This window comes from Myotis brandtii, unplaced genomic scaffold (genome assembly GCF_000412655.1).
Source record: "Myotis brandtii unplaced genomic scaffold, ASM41265v1 scaffold13, whole genome shotgun sequence".
Taxonomy (NCBI): domain Eukaryota; kingdom Metazoa; phylum Chordata; class Mammalia; order Chiroptera; family Vespertilionidae; genus Myotis; species Myotis brandtii.
This window is the reverse complement of record NW_005354595.1, coordinates 6,187,265-6,195,321: the sequence shown is the minus strand read 5'-3', so window position 1 is coordinate 6,195,321 and position 8,057 is coordinate 6,187,265.

The window sequence follows — 8,057 nt, the reverse complement described above, 5'->3', positions numbered from 1 at the left end:
ATCGGGCCTCTAGTTCTATATAATAAAAGCCTAATATGCTAAGGGTCCAGTTGTCCAGGCAGCCGTTCAACCAATCAAAGCGTAATATGCTAATGATATGCTAAGGCTGCTCAACTGCTCACTATGACGTGCACTGACCACCGGTAGATTAGCTTGCTGCTGGGGTCTGCCAGATCAGGACTAAGTGAGATAGGCCAGACACACCCTGGAGCCCTCCTGTGGTCCCTCCCTGGTTGGCCAACCTTCCAAGTCCCTCCCCGGCCCCAATAGTGCACTGGGGGGGTCCCTCAGCCTAGCCTGCACCCTCTCGCAATTTGGAAGCCCTCAGGGGATATTGGAGAGCCGGTTTCGACCTGATCCCACAGGCCAGGCTGAGGGATCCCACTCGTGCACAAATTCGTGCACCGGGCCTCTAGTATGAAAATGAAAAGCATTCATTATGTTTGGGGATATAAGTATTCCAATTTGACTACAGAACAAGCCACTCATTCTTTCATTGGTTTTAAATAAATATTCACCATGTGTTAAACACTCTTTTAGAGACTAAGAACTCTAAAAATAAAATAGAAATCTCACCCCTGGTGTTAACTTTATTTTTTTATTGTTTAAAGTAATATACATGTCTTCTTTTTCCCTGATTGACTCCGCCCAGCCACTCCCACCCCTGAGGGCAAGCCCCCACCACCCCAGTGTCTGTGTCCATTGGTTATGCTAATATGAATGCATACAAGTCCTTTGGTTGATCTCTATAATCCCCCCCCCCCCACACACACACACACACCTGCCTTCTCTCTGAGGTTGGACGGTCTGTTCAGGTAATCCTAATATATAAAAACTTTGGGTTGTAATGACCAGTAAGGACAGAGGCTCCACCAACCGGAAGTCAGTCCTGCAGTCAGCACTGGGTTAGCACTGACTGCTACCGCTGCAGACATGGTGCCCTAGCACTGACTGCTGAGGGGGCTGTGAATCAGAGCCAGAGAGAGGCCTGAAGAGAGAAGCAGGAACAGATCCATTGCCTCTGTGGCAGCTTTTGGTCAGCACTTGCCTCTTTCTTTCTCTGCCAGTCTGGCCAGCAGCTGCACCTCCATTTCTCTCCAGGCCTCCACCAGGGCTGCTGATCAGCCCTGCCTTTCTGATCAGGCCCCCGTTGATAGGCTCAGAGACGCTGACTGGCATAGGAACCAACCAATCAGAACCAAATGTGGGTGCTGTGAAGAACCAATGGCTGCCTAGGAGGCAGAGCTTCTGACGCTGACTGGCATAGACACTGACCAATCAGAACCAAATGTGGGTGCTGTGGGGAGCCAATGGCTGCCTAGGAGGTGGAGCTTTTGACACTGACTGGCATAGAAACCGACCAATTAGAACCAAATTGGCCAGCAGAGGAGGGCAATTGGGGGCAAGTTCAGGCCTGCAGGGGAGGGTAGCTGGGGGCGAGATCAGGCCAGCAGGGGAGAGCAGTTGGGGACAACCAGGCCGGGAGGGGAGGGCAGTTGCGGGAGAGATCAGGCCGGCAGGGGAGGGCCATTGGGAGCGAGATCAAGCCGGCAGGGGAGGGCAGTTGGGGGCAACCAGGCCGGCAGGGGAGGGCACTTAGGGGTTATCAGGCTGGCAGGCAGAGGCAGTTAGGGGAGATCAGGCAGGCAGGCAGGTGAGCAGTTAGGAGCCAGCGGTCCCAGATTGCAAAAGGAATGTCCGACCGCCAGTTTACAGGGATCGGGCCTAAACCGGCAGTCGGACATCCCCCAAGGGGTCCCCAGTTGGAAAGGGTGCAGGCTGGGCTGAGGGGACCCTCCCCTCTGTGCACAAATTTCATGCACCAGGCTTCTAGTAGAACTATAAAAAAACAAGTAACTGAATGAGTGATACAAAGTAGGGTTGCAATGTCTATAGATGAACTCAGTAATAAGGAATCTTGAATGCAAATTAGGTTTTATTTTTTAATTGCTTTTTATTTAATACTTGAGAACTTGTGAGTGATAGAAGAGGTACTCTGACATATAACAATTAGTATGTGCTGTATGTGATGCATTAGAATTAAAGTAACAAATGAAATCAGAAGGCTATTGTAAGTAGTTCAAGTATAATGTCACAAAGGAGTACATATTAGGGTGACAGCTTAGGAATAAAAAGAGAGAAAATGTATAAAATACATTAAAATGAAGAATCAGTAGGTTTTAGCAACTGTTTAAATATGTCAGTGTAGGAAAAAGGGTAAAGTTTTGAGGATCTAATCCTTATATAATGTAAAAGGCTCATGTCATTATCTGCAAAGGCAAAAGGAAGGCAATATAGGGTGGTTTGATGCTTTGAAAGAGAAGGTAATATTTTAATGTTTATCTTTTGAGAAATGATCAGGATATAATAGTGATAATGCACAGCAGGCACTTAGGAAATTGGATTTGCAGCCATGAGTGAGGAATCAAAGCTAGACATATAGAAGATTTAGGTTGATTTTTATTGATTTAGTGATGCTATTGTGAGTGTCACCTGGAATGCAGGAGGAGAATAGAACTCCTTGGAAAGATCTACATTTGAAGATTTTGAGATAAATTAGATTTAATCTTAGATAGAATGGGGTGAGATTATGCTTTCAAAGTATTTTTATTCTAGGATAGAAGGAGAGCAAGGCAACTGAGACAGAGAAGAAACAGTGTACTATACTGGTAGAAAGAGCATAAGGTTGATGGCATAAGGAAATGAAGGAAGTATGATGAATAATAATGCATTTTATAAAGATCCAAGAAAATGAGGACTAGAATTATGTCATTTATTTGTAAAATTAAGAGATCATTTTTAAGGTGACTTCCTAGAAGGCAGGAAATCAACAAAACCTGATACCAAAGAATGCATACTATATGATTTCATTTATGTGAAATTCAAGGATATGGAAAAACAATTTATTATGGTAATGATTACAGTGTTATTCTTGAGGGAAATACTAACTGGGAGTTAATGTAAGGAAAACATCTGAGGATGCTGGAAATGTTCCGTATCTTGATTTAGGTTGTTATATGCTGCACACAGATGTAAAAATTAGTCATTATGTACTTATGATTTGTGTACTTCACCACAAATAACTTAAATATCAATTAAAAAGTGAGTAAAAAAATAGAACAGGAAAGAAGGAGCAACATAATGGAGGGAGGGATGAAATCTGACCCATAGTATCTTTATTGAACACTGGATCTAGTTTTATATAAAATCAAGCTTAATTGTAGATCCAGAAGTAACACGACTCATTAAATTTCCTGTATTGTTTATGATAGGGCTACATATTCTGTTACTTGCAATATAGTCATAATGTATATAATTGGATAAAGGTTTGCAATTTGAATTATAATTACAAATTGTATAATGTTTGAAAAGTCATAATAAAGACAAAATAAAATAAAGTATAATTTTGGAATATAGTATAGTTGATAGAATTATATATTATTTATTTTAATATTCAGTATTTTGAATACTTAAACAATAAATTCAGAAATGCTATATATTTTATGAATTCAACTTAATGTTTTAAAGCAGCTTTTAATACTTGAAAAAATCAGATTGTATATATAATTATAAGTATGTTAAATATACTATGTCATTATCTCTAGTAGATTATATACAAAGGTAGGTTCATATTAATTTTTTTTTAATATATTTTATTGATTTTCCACAGAGAGGAAGGGAGAGAGACAGAGAGCCAGAAACACCGACGAGAGAGAAACATCGATCAGCTGCCTCCTGCATACCCTCCACTGGGCACATGCCCTTGACCGGAATCGAACCCGGGACCCCTGAGTCCGCAGGCCGACGCTCTATCCACTGAGCCAAACCGGCTTCGGCAAGGTTCATATTAATTAACAGTAGACATCCACATAACAATTTTTAAAGTTTATTATTAATTAAATGTTGACTATATTAAAAATGCAAAGCCAAACATGTAAATGTATATATGTATGTGCGCATGTGTATTCATGTCTATGTATGTGTATAAAATGATTAAATTGATCTATAAATTTATTATATTCCAAAGAAAAATATGCACATTGATTCTTTGGAAGTTGTTCAGCTAATTCTAAAGATCTTTATGAAATTAAAATATATAATAATACTCAAGAAAATACAGCAGCATGGAAATGATAAAATTTCTTTAGAATATAACTATATAAAACTATAATATTTAAGTAAATATGGTGTTGGTATAAAGAGTAAAATCAATGCAGCAGAACTAAATATCTAGGAAAATACTGATTTACATGTGATACAATATTGTATTTCAAATCAAATTACTAGAGTTATTTAATAAATTGGGATAGGGCAACTTTTGTTGTTACTATTGGATGGACCTAATTAATCCATCTATTAACACCATTAAAAGAAAAATATGTAGATTTAAGGCCTCTTTTTAGTCTATAAAATTATTAGTAAAAATTATATGTAGGTATGTTGATAACTGGGATTAGGAAGCTTTTCTTAAATAAGAAAAATAAAAAGCAAAAGCTATAATGAAACAAAATGATAAATCATATTTAATTTAAAAATTCTATCTACCCAATAAGAAATATAAATAACATTGATAGTATAGACTGTCAACATGTGTGTGTACATGTGTGTTTGTGCTTCCACATTGCTTATCTCACACTGAAGATTCTTAGGCAGTGATTTGGGCAAGGAAAACTTCAGAAAGAATAAAGAAACTTTAGGGGAAAAGCATTCTTAGCAAATGAGTTACAGTATAGCAATATGTAAATCACAAAATAAATCTCTGAGGTTGTGTCAATAATAATATGTTATGACTAGAGCATAAGGGGCATCAGTGTAGGAATGGCAGGTGAGAGATATGAAAAGTCATTTGGAGCCAAATCACTAAAAGCCTTTCTGACATGGAACACCATGCGAAGCTACTACAGAATTTCAGCAAGTGGTCATAGGCTTTGTGTGCATGTGGTGGCAGAGGGTGAATGAGTTGAAAGAGCTGAAGGCAGGGAGCCAAAGGATAGATATTTAGAAAAGCCCATAGGAGAGATTACATGACTGAAATGCAAGAACAGAAGCAGAAATAGAGAGCAAGGAAAATGGATTTAAGAGTTTTTTCAAAAATTTGTTTGACATTATTTGATGATTCACTGACTGTGGGGCTGGGGTAAGAAAGCCCCATATTGACTTTCAGGTTTCTGACCTCTACACAAAATGTCTTAAGACATTTCGTACCGCTCAGGAGTTTTCTCGTGTTTCGCGCGCCATCTGTTAAGGACCGCTCACGAGTGTTCTCGTTTTTCACGCCCATGGAAAAAGGAGCGAATCTAGATACTTATGTAAATTTTGTTTGGTCCCTCTTCATAGAGAAAAATGTTTTACGCAGTACCATACGTTAAAAAAGTACTAGGAACTTTAATTGTTTAATTGTTTTTGTAAATAAAAATGTTTTACTTATTGAAAAACAACACCTAAAGTGCATTATGATGATTTAAATAATGTGCAGTTTGCCCAAAAACGTGCGGTCCCGGCGTATGTCTTAGAGATTTCTTTTTTTTTTTTTGTCTTAGAGATTTCTATGCGGTATGCAATGTGTTAATTTGGCCAATGATTCCATTAGTATAATTAGCAGATACCAAAAGGGTAATAGTTGGATGATGCAAATGGGGAGGGCTTGTAATAATTAGATAAATTTTGGACTTAAAATTATGTTTAAGGGGCAGACACATGGAACATATCAAATAGGCAGTTTGCAATACAGGTCTGACCATCAGAAAGGAGCTGTGTACTGGCAGTATATATATAATTAAGGATACATACTTATAAGTATGATAAATATACTATGTCATTCTCTCCAGTAGGTTATACACAAATGTATGTGTATAGATATAGATATAGATATAGATATAGATATAGATAGATTAGATATAGATATAGATATAGACATATCAATTATATATACATATATTATCTATCATCTAATATCACTATATTATCATCTAGTTTGTTTACATCAATTCTATGAAGAATGTGTTTAGGTCACAGCAATGCAACAGAAGACCCATAGAATGCAAAAATGGATAGAGAAACAATAGGGCTGAGGACCCTTCTCTATTATCTCCAATTTTAGGATGAAAAATGAAGAAGAACCAATGAAGTAGAAAATATTTTAGAAAAGGAAATAGACTGGGGAAGTTGAAGCCAAAAGTGTATGTTTTCAAGAAGGTATTATTAAAGACTTTAGATGACTTAGAAATGATTAGATAGAATATAAAATGAAGAAGTCTTTGGATTTTTCAATTAGATGATTATGTACGAAGTTGGATTTTTTTAAAAATTGTGATAGTTGAGGCAATGAAATTAATTACTAAATTGGAGATAGAAATATTAACGATTCCCCATATAAACTATACTTTCAAGCTGTTTAATTGGAGATGTGGGAGAGAGAATAAGAAATTTGATAGAGATTTTAGTATAATGTATACCTGGGCATGTTTGTAGTTCAAAAGAAAGTTGACAGTACAAAAAAATGGAATAAAATAAAGTTATCTGGAAAGGATAAATTCTAAATCAATCAAACAAACAGGATCAGAAAGAGAATTGAAAACTTAAAAAGTGAAGGGTAGGCTTGAAAGCAGAAACTATTTCAGAGTGGTAGGGTAAAAGGAAAATCATGGCTAATGAAAGCCCAGTTCCTAACCAATCTCAGCATTTAATTAAGAAGTACTTAACATCAAATGCTTGCTTCCCATATTTTATAGCATTTAAAAAGTAGCATCTGAAATAGGTTCTTGGAGCTATTAAATTAAGTTTTTAACATATGTTCAAATAAGTTTGAAAGCGAAAGACTGTTACTCAATCTTAGCAGATAAAATGAAACAAAATTGTTCTTAAATTTATTAGCAAATCTGGATTTTTCTGTGCTTCAATTTACTATTAATTTATACTTCTGTAAGATTTCCTTTAGTTAAATCTTCTGTGGAACACAGTACATTACATAAAAGTAGTATTTGCATAAAATAATTCACACCTTTTTAAGATACACAGTTTTAATTGTAATTGGGTTGTAGAATATGAGTGAATTGTTTGAGGAAGGCTGTTCATTAAATGATCTTTTGAGACTTAGTTATAGAAACACATCTTTAAAATTGAAAGGTAATTTGCATATTTTTAAATTAGATGATTCAATGTACTTATTTAGATAACTATCTCTCAAGGATTAGATTGAGAAAATTCTGCCAAGCTTTAAATTTCAGCAGACTCTAAATCACTCAACAATATCTTCAAAAGTAGGCTGATACTCTGCTAGAGAACAAAATCATGATTCTATATGCAGTAAAAGCATATTTAAAATACTTGGGCAGTAAAAAATATAAACAGCCTAGAAAAATATAAAAGGAAATGTTTAGCATCCAGTGCCAAGAAATCATTACAGACAGATCAAGTAGGTATTCTGAACTTATCTCCCCACATCTCATTAAATCAGTCTTTGATTAAGACGGATGATACTGTGTGCTTTCAGTTTGAATATACAGTGTAACATTTATATTAAATATGTTATAATAACATCATTCTTAGATGTATAAGTTAAAAAACTAGTGAATTACCGGGACTTCTCTCTAGTTAACACATATTAACAAACCTCAAAACTTACTGTTAGAAAAAATTTTGTTTTGTCTATATCACAAGTCTACAGAACAATTATTGTTACAAACACTACCTGATATATGAAAAGACATTCAATGTCAGTGACCATCAGGGAAATGCAAACCAACCCATGAGATATTACCTCACACCTGTTTGAATGACATCACAAAAGAAGATAAATTTGGTGAAGATGTGGAGAAATTGAAACCTTGTACAGTGTTAGTAGTAGACAGAACAACACAGCAACTGTATGTTCAACCTCTGGAAAATAACACCCTTAACAATGTTTTATGAAGCTCAAAATTCAAAGCTAATTTTCAAGGAAACCGAAGGACTTTAAATGACTTTAGAAACAGGCCTCCAAAATTTTAATTAAAGAGAAATCAGCCATCGGACAGCTTCCTGGTACCACAGGCAGGAAGAACCATGAGCCTTGATGA